The following is an 8,521-nucleotide window of genomic DNA, read 5'->3' on the forward strand; positions in this document are numbered from 1 at the left end:
ACTATCATCTTCTGCTCCTACTTTGTGAAACCAGGCCAATATCAAATAGAGGACACCTTAAAAGGTTGTGTCCTCCCAGGGTGGAAGTGTTTGGATGATAAAAAAACACTGAAGAAACCCTTAAACATTGCACTATGAGATTACTACCAGCTCTGTTTTTTCTGTCCTTTTCACCACTCTTCCCACTATGAGGTAATTCATACAACTTTTACTGCTAGCATAGGTTAATTCCCCACTTTGCTTCCAATGTGGCATCTTTAGAAGTTCATCACACCAACAACTCTCACCTTGCTGATACCCAGTTATTAAATTCATTTCTTGGTATCTCTTTCATGGGTCAGGAAAGTTGATTCCTTGGCTCCAACTATCTGTCAGGTGCTTGTTCCTCCTGAGCAAAGGTTAGATCACCCTCTGATGATTCATTGAGAAAACTGGGTTTATTACTTTCCCCGGGGATGAAAGTTTCCTGAAAGAGTGAAGCTGCAGCACATGGGATGACCATCCCCAAAAAGACTGCCAAGGGGATTGTCCAGGAGTTAGGGGTTCATCTTTATATCAAGTATCATTTTCTTCTTTAATTGTTTAATCCAGTAAAGTTTATCCTAGAGGATTGGGTTTGAAGTTTACAAATGGTGGATTTCTTTGTGAGGTGATGTAGGAAGGACATTTTCTGCTGCTGGCATGAGAGAAGAAGAGAGATTCCAGTGCTGTGCTTCACAGTGTCAGATACACCCCAACTTCCATAACTGTGTGTTTAAAACATGGACCAGGTTCACTGAGCAATGTCAAAACATGTCTGCAAGGCTGACCAGGGAGTGAAAAACAGCTGTAGAATGGGCAAGCTCAGTTTTGTTGGGGGAACAAAAGAGAGAAGGGCGTTTGTCATCCGGAGGATCAAATCTGAGCAACACCTACTGTTGTTTGGCTAGCTGGGATTTAAAATATGTATGTCATCACCCTGTCTTTGTTGCCAGCAATGCTGTTTGCTTTGCTGTGGCACCACACTGCTCAGGCAGCTAAACGAGACGGGTAGCTTTCCCTTCTGGTTGCAACCAGAGGAGCCCTGCTTCCAGCACCTTGCTCCCTGGGAACCATCATCCAAATGCCATCAAGGGTAAGTCCAGAGATATGGCCACTGAAAAGTAAGATGTGAGGTGCAAAACAGTGATGTTTGTTTTTCTGGGAGGCCAATAGTTTTCCTAAAATTTCATCTTGCAATGCTTTTTGGTTTTGATGAAAACCTATTTCAGCAGTTGAAGTAAGCAAACAGCCTCCATGTAATCTGTGTGTTAAAATAAGTATCCTTCAAAATGAGAGACCTTTGCCTGGCTCATGAAGCTGCATCAATTTCTCTAGAAGTAGCACGGAGGAAAATTCATATTCATGGTAGGCTTTGCCATGTGCCTTTGCAGGAGCTGCAGTGGAGTATCCATGTTTTCTGACTACTCACAGCTTGAGCAGAACATAAGCATGTAAAAAAAAAAAAAAGAAAGAAAAGGTATTAAAAACTCTTTTCTTGATGATATCCTTGCAGTTTGTGCTACTTTGAACATGTCAATTGCCTAAGTAACAGCTTGTCAGTGGTGGCAGCCCAGCCGAATACAAGCCCTGGTAGTATGGTAGCAAATTGTCAAGAGCTGAGTGATCTCCTGGGTTGTGATTTATGACTCCATGAACAATGACCAGCCAGGAGAAAAGGCCCTGGTAATTTTGGAAGCAGTTGTGGAAACAATTAGATCACTTTTTTATTAGGTCACTTATAGAATCCTTCCCTTTAAAAATTAGATCCTTGATGACTGCATTTTTCATGCACTCAGATGCTTTGTCCTGTTTTTCAACTGGAAAATCCTGGGTTTCCTTTGGAAACATTGCTGTGAAGTGGCTTTAACTTCATAGGGGCTGAGAAAGCTGCAGGAGTACGCAGGACTTCCCTGAGCTCACTCACAAGCCTTGATCCATCTGCAGCTGAAGCCTGTTGGAAAGATGAACTCCTGCAAAGTTCTTTGTAGGAATTGTGCTGGATTCTGCACCATCTTCCCACTACTGGGTGCTCACATCTGTAGCAATGTAAGGCTTACTGGAAAATTCCAATAACAGAAACTGGCATCTACCACATCATCTTTTTGCTTGCCTGACCCTTGCCTGTGACAGAGCTGCAACCATCTCAGCTGATGGGTAGTTTCTAGCACATGGTACTGGTATGGGCAAACAATATCCACAGTGAAAACTTGGATCAGTGCTGCCATTTTTTGTTATTTTATCCTGGTTTTTTGATCCTTTTCTTTCCAAAAGCAGAACTACTCTCCTGCTGTTGTTGTTGTTGTTGTTGTTGTTGTATTTCTGCCTCTGATTTCTCCAGCAGCAGTTTGTTTCAGCCCAAGGAGCTGAGCAGTACAAGGTCCCCTGCTTTTATAAGGAGTCAGTGACATTTCCCTAGAAGTCCTCAGCATCCTGCTACCACCCTAATGAGCTTGGGAATGTATGTCAGAGGTTGCTAGTGGGCTAATAGCTACTGTGTTTAAAAAGACATGCTTAACCAAAACCTCTCTGTTTAACCAAAACCTCTCCTTTCCCTTGTTTGCTTTCCTTGGAGTTGTCAATCATTGTTCCCATGTTGCTCTGCCTTGATGAGACAGCCACAGCAGCAATATTTCTGCTCTTACAGAGAAACTGGCTCCAAAAAGTGTCCAAAGCCACCTGGCATCTCTGCAGCTCTCCACAAGCCAAGGGGCCTTATCATAGATTCAGGCTCCTGGGATGAGTCTTGAGTTATTTTGCACCATGACCATGTCCATTGTTTTACTAATTTCTGCTAAATAATTAAAAATAATGAAAGAACAACCTGCAAAATGAGATTTAGATTTTGTTGTAGAGGCCTTCATTTCATTCCTTTAATGACAAGGAGTGAGAAGTCTGCTTTTCCCTAGCACTGTGTGTTGAGGGATGGGGAGAAGAGCCGTGCTGTGCCATATTTTCTAGCCTGATGAAAATGGAACTCACTCTTAGCTTTGAGTTTTATTATTCCCTTACAGAACCCTCTTCTGTTGTGCTATGCACCAGCAAAAATCCTTTTTATTGCCATTAAAGAGGCAGCTGAGGTGCCCATTTTTATTTTTTTTTGTTATTTGTACAGAACTCAGCACATAAAAATGGGTCCCAGATAAAAGGTGTGTCCTTTCTAGTAAAGTACAAAAAAATCCTAATCTTTGGTCCAGAAGCAGTAGATTGCCACAAACAGTCGGCAGCTAAAACCATTAATCTTTGCTGCTTGCCCAACTGGTACTAGTAGTAAAGAAGATAATACACTAGCAGAATCAGTGACCCACTACAAATTGGTCCTGAAAGGTCCACCAGCCTAAATAGACTTTTGCTGATCCAACACTTGTTAGGAATCCCAACAAAGAGACTATTGGCTCATCTGATGAGCCGCTCACTGTTGGGCCTTTTGCAATGGCTGGTGATGGATGACCATACCCTCTTTGAGGGGGAAGATGCAGCTCCTGGTATGGGGCCTTTTCTCATCTTAAATTTGTACTCAATAAATCACAGGTGCAGAAGAGACAGCATCAGTTTCATTACACCTACATGCTCCAGTATCAATCATGCCAACACAACGGGCTGCGCACAGTTCATTTCAGGAGGCTCTTTCGGTTCCAATACCATTTCCATTCCGTTGTGCTTTAGCATTCCTAAAGTGTTGAGCCTCCGCAGTGAAGCGCTGGGGAGAAGAATGGGATGTGCTGTAATTGTGCTCTTTCAACACAGGACAGGGCTTAGCTCATGTACTTTGGTTTATGATCCCTTGCTACTGTTAAAGGTAAAACCTTTAATAGTTTGGTAAATAGTTTCACCAATGCTGTGGTCCTCACACATCACTTTCATTTTTAACCTTGGGGTTTTGCTTGCACTTTAGCACAGACCTTTAGTCTGGGTGGCAGCGATTGCCCTGGAATGGTCTCCTTTTGTGATTATAATATCATTTCTCTATCTGGTTTATGATATTTGTTTAGATGATGCTGCAATCTCATACTTACCCTTGCCCAAACCTAATTGAAACAGAGAAGCGCTTTCAGGGAGTTTCTTTGGTGTTTTCTCGTTTAAAAGAGTTTGTGCCATGTTCTCCTTGGCTGATAAATACCCTGGGACCTTTGAGAGGTATGTCCATTACAATCCACAATTTATGATTGCATTGCAGAGCTCCCACATTGTTATGCTAATTCCAGTGTCAGCAGCTAATATACACTTAAAACGAAGGCTTTAGTGCTTTCAGACCTGGTATTGAATGTACATAATCAAATACTTTCATGGCACTCAACACACATCTAACACTCATCACAGAAACCATGAACTATGTTTTTCAAGTATAATAAAAGGTAATAGATTATTATTCCCCATGTCTGTCCAAAATCCACTTTGCCATCTTTATACAGGGGGAGTAGTTTCTTAGTGTCCAATTATGCTCAGATTTGCATAGGGACGACTACGTTGCATGCAATTAAGTTATCACAAAGTCCTGTCATTCTGCAGCATTCTGTTAATCTTTAACTCCACGAAAAGCCATGTCAGCAGAGCAACAACACAGAAAAGATGGGTGTTCAAAGGAACTGCAATAGGAGCACATTCAGGACTGTCAGACAGAACAAGCTTTTCAAAAGGACACTTCCATTCAGTTTAAACCTACAAGGGTGTTGGGCTGACACCTCCATTTATTTGCTGTAGGGCTATAAGGAGAGAAAGAGAGAGACTTTCAGTCTTATTAAAGCAGTATTTGGAAAGCAAAAAAAAAAAAGAAGGGATTCTTTCCCTCTGCTCTTTTCACTCTGTCTCGGTGGCAGATCATAAAGCATGGACAGAATTAATAGAAGACAAGAAAGTATGGCTTTTAATGTGCAGCTGAAAGACTTGATTTTCTCTGAGCCAGCCACCACGGCTGTTTACTTGTTTGGTTCAATCAGTAGACAGACAAAAAGGGAAATGTATTTTAAGAATGGAACTAGAAGAACAGAAGTCCCAGTAAATAACATCTTTCTGTGGCATCATTTTGTAGATGCCTGCTCCTTGAGCTAAAGGCAGCTTGCAGCTAATAGCAACCACAATGATTCTGTGGTTATTCTGGGCTGGTAACTGCAGCAGGATCAGTTTTAGGAGGTTAAAATGGTAATTGATGTTTGAGAGAATGTTTCAGGGCAAAACATAACAGATCCTTAGTTGGTAAAAACTGATGTAAGGCCATCATAACCAGTAGAGAGAGCCCAGTTGCACCTTTAACCCCAGCTACTCCCACAATTCATTTACTATTTATACTATTTACTCCCAAAATACTGGACTCTGGTGACATCTGAAGGTATGAATACTGCAAGTAAAAGTTCATAGGTTGATTATTTCTGTGTGACTTCCAAAGCTCTGATATATGCATCCCAAGCAGGCTCTTCCCATTAACATTCTCATTATTTTCACCAAGAGCTGGCACTTAGCTCTCGTGTTTTGTCTCAGGGATCTTTACTTCCACGAACACATATTTTCTAATACTCGTTTCACCAGGTCAATGTGCTGAAAATGTTTTGTTTTCAAGGTTGCTTCTAAATTTTTATATATTTCATTTTTCACCTCAATTAAAAATAAGCCATGCTGTGAGTCTGCTTTGGAATACTTTTATTATGCTACTAACTCAGTGCATTTTTTAACCTATATACTAATAAAAAGCTCTTTTCAATATATAACTCTCTCTATATATATATACACACACCTCAGAAACTGGTTTTCAGGGCTACTGGCCAAAGAAACTTTTCTTGTCTCTCCTTTGCACTCTGCTGCAAACCCAGTTTTGACTCAAAAGAGACTGTAAAGAACTCTTTGTTATCTTCATTTTGGCCTTAATCTATAATGAATATTAATAGCACTTGTAAAGTGAGGTACAGATTAAAAGCATTAAAACAGAGCCTGGATGTTTTCAAAGGTTGCATGCTGGGTAACGTTTCTGGAAGTGCCAAAGGGCCAGATTTGTTAGTGCAGTTTTAGAATTTACTTCAATTCCTCTTTTTAAAGGTGTCTAAAGCAATACAAAAGCCCAAATAGATGTTTTATGTAAGGTTCAAAAGCACCTTCATCATCATCATCATCAATAGAAAATAAAATTGAGGTGCTTCTGCAAATACCTTCAGAAACCTGCTTGCACCATGCAGTTGCTATCTAAATAACTTCCAAATATGGGACTCTGTAGTTTGGACCTTGCTGGAAAGTCCAATATGCCCAGTGGGATAGCCCAGGGCTTTAGACAGAGGTGAAGTTCAGGTAATAGATTTTGGGTGGAAAATCAAGAAGACCTTTCAAATAGGCTTGACCTCTATTCCTGACAGATTTGGTGGCATCAGTAAGATGTGGTTTGATCTACTGGGACTCCTAGAAAACAGCAAAACCAAGCTGTTGCCCTTTCAGCATTGTGTCTACAGCTGAACGCTAATAACCTCTTCAATAGCAGGAAGCTATCTCACAGGGCCGTAGGTGTATACTCAAGGCTGAGAAGATGCCAACTGATTTGGCAGATGAGGGCTTTAATGCTGTCCATATTACTTCTGGTGGAAAGTCCAGGACCTGTGGGGACCTTGTGCACAACCCCAGGCTGCACCCCAGTCTTTCTGGACAGGCTTTTTCTGCTCACACAAGCTGCAGAGCCCAGACATAGCATTGGCACCTGTGTTTGCACGTGTGAGGATGCGTGGACCTTGGACAGTTTCTACCACGTGCTTCTATTCACATCCTCTGCCCCGAAACAACCCCCAGAAGAGATTTTAATGGACAAAATGGACAATGCAATGCACAGCCTCTTCAAGTCAAAACCAAATCTGCTCAGTGAACTTGCAAGTGTTGGTACCAGCGAGCAAGGGAGAGGAAAAGTGCTTATATTTTTGGCAGCATATGTCATGAGTTGAGTTGGGACTGATTACCTCCCTTTGGATATCATAAAGGTGTGGGTCTTAAAGAAGGTGTACAGGAAAGTGATGGTCTTGGGAGGCCAGTTTAAAGCATCTGAAGATAACCTTGAAAAATATCCACCTGGAGTGGCTGAGAGAAGTTTGTCCTAACTGGGAAGGGTTTTTGTGAAATACTTTGCTTGCATTGGTGAATAGGTACAAAGCTGGATTAAAGTGCTGACCACCAGAGTAAAATCTTAATCCATGCCTCACAGAAAACTATGGAGCCCAGGCTGCTTTGGGGCAGCCAGAAGACACGAGAGTAACTCTGGAAAATGTTCTTATAACCTGATAAAAGAGCTGATTTAATAAAATTATTACATTGTCACTTTATGGTTTTACTTAGAATCTTATGGCCTAGTTCAGGTTAAAAAAAAAAAAAGTCACTAGCTCCAGTTCTGCAGAAAAAGACTCCATCATTTATTAGATGAATGAAGATATCAATTTCTGTTTAAACATTAACAGGGTGACGCCAAATATTAGTCAGTTCCTAATAATTTTGAGGGATTAAAAAGATAATAAAAGTAATAGTCCATTACATTACCTACTTCAGCAAGATTGTAATGAATGTAATAAATTCCAGATCAGGGTTATAACAACTTCCATCTATTTAAAATGAATTTGTAGGGTTACTTTCATTAACTATGTATATGGAGAAAATGATCTGACATATTACTTTAAAAGAGCTGTAAAAACGATTAGAAGGAAATATGCTTCCCAGACAGTGATCTGGGCCGCTGGGGAAATTGTATCCCTGGGAAGAATGGGGAGAAAAGGAAGGCAAGAAGGCAGCATCGCAGAGGATGCTACTGCATTATGTTTTTAACCTGCCCTGAAGCCACGATGCTCCTCAGGAGAGATTCGGGCAGTAACACCGGGCAGAGAGCAGGAAAGGGCTGAAAGCCACTTTCTCTCCTGGCTTTTCTATTCCCTCTGCTTCCTGCCTCAGGAAAGGATGGATCTGTTAATGAATAAAGGATTCCTGCGCTGGGGATTTGTGCATGGAAATGAAACTGTGCCTGGTTCTGGTACGGCCTTTCGGCAGCCCAAGGGAAGGCTGAGGCATTAAAGGGGACGGTGGCCTCATTGCTCGGAGGAGACAAGGGACCTAGCACTTGACTGCACTACAGAAATTACTGCTGCACCTAGAATGCAGCCTTCATTTATCAATTTCATAGCAAGGGGGAAAGCAGGAGGGGGGGGGAACCCAACATCTGACTGCCTTTTTCAGCTCACGCTACATCTAGCCACCGAGAGCCCTCCAAATCCAGCCATGTGTGTTACAGAGAGTCTTGGATAAAGTAACTTAATACTAATGATTTATACTTAATTGGACCTCTAAGTGATTAAAGTGGCAGTAATGAATGAGTAACATCCTTCTAATTCCCTTTTTCCATTTGGCTTGGGCTGAAGGCCTTTTCTTTGTGCAGGATTTGACTTGGGGGCAAGCAATGCCAGTGGGTTTTAAGCTTTTAGCAGCATGCCTGGAATGAGCCACTTGGATCATGTTTACAATAAATGACTCCATAAGCATGTTACCAGGGCACTGG

Source organism: Pogoniulus pusillus, chromosome 29, assembly GCF_015220805.1.
Source record: "Pogoniulus pusillus isolate bPogPus1 chromosome 29, bPogPus1.pri, whole genome shotgun sequence".
Taxonomy (NCBI): Eukaryota; Metazoa; Chordata; class Aves; order Piciformes; family Lybiidae; genus Pogoniulus; species Pogoniulus pusillus.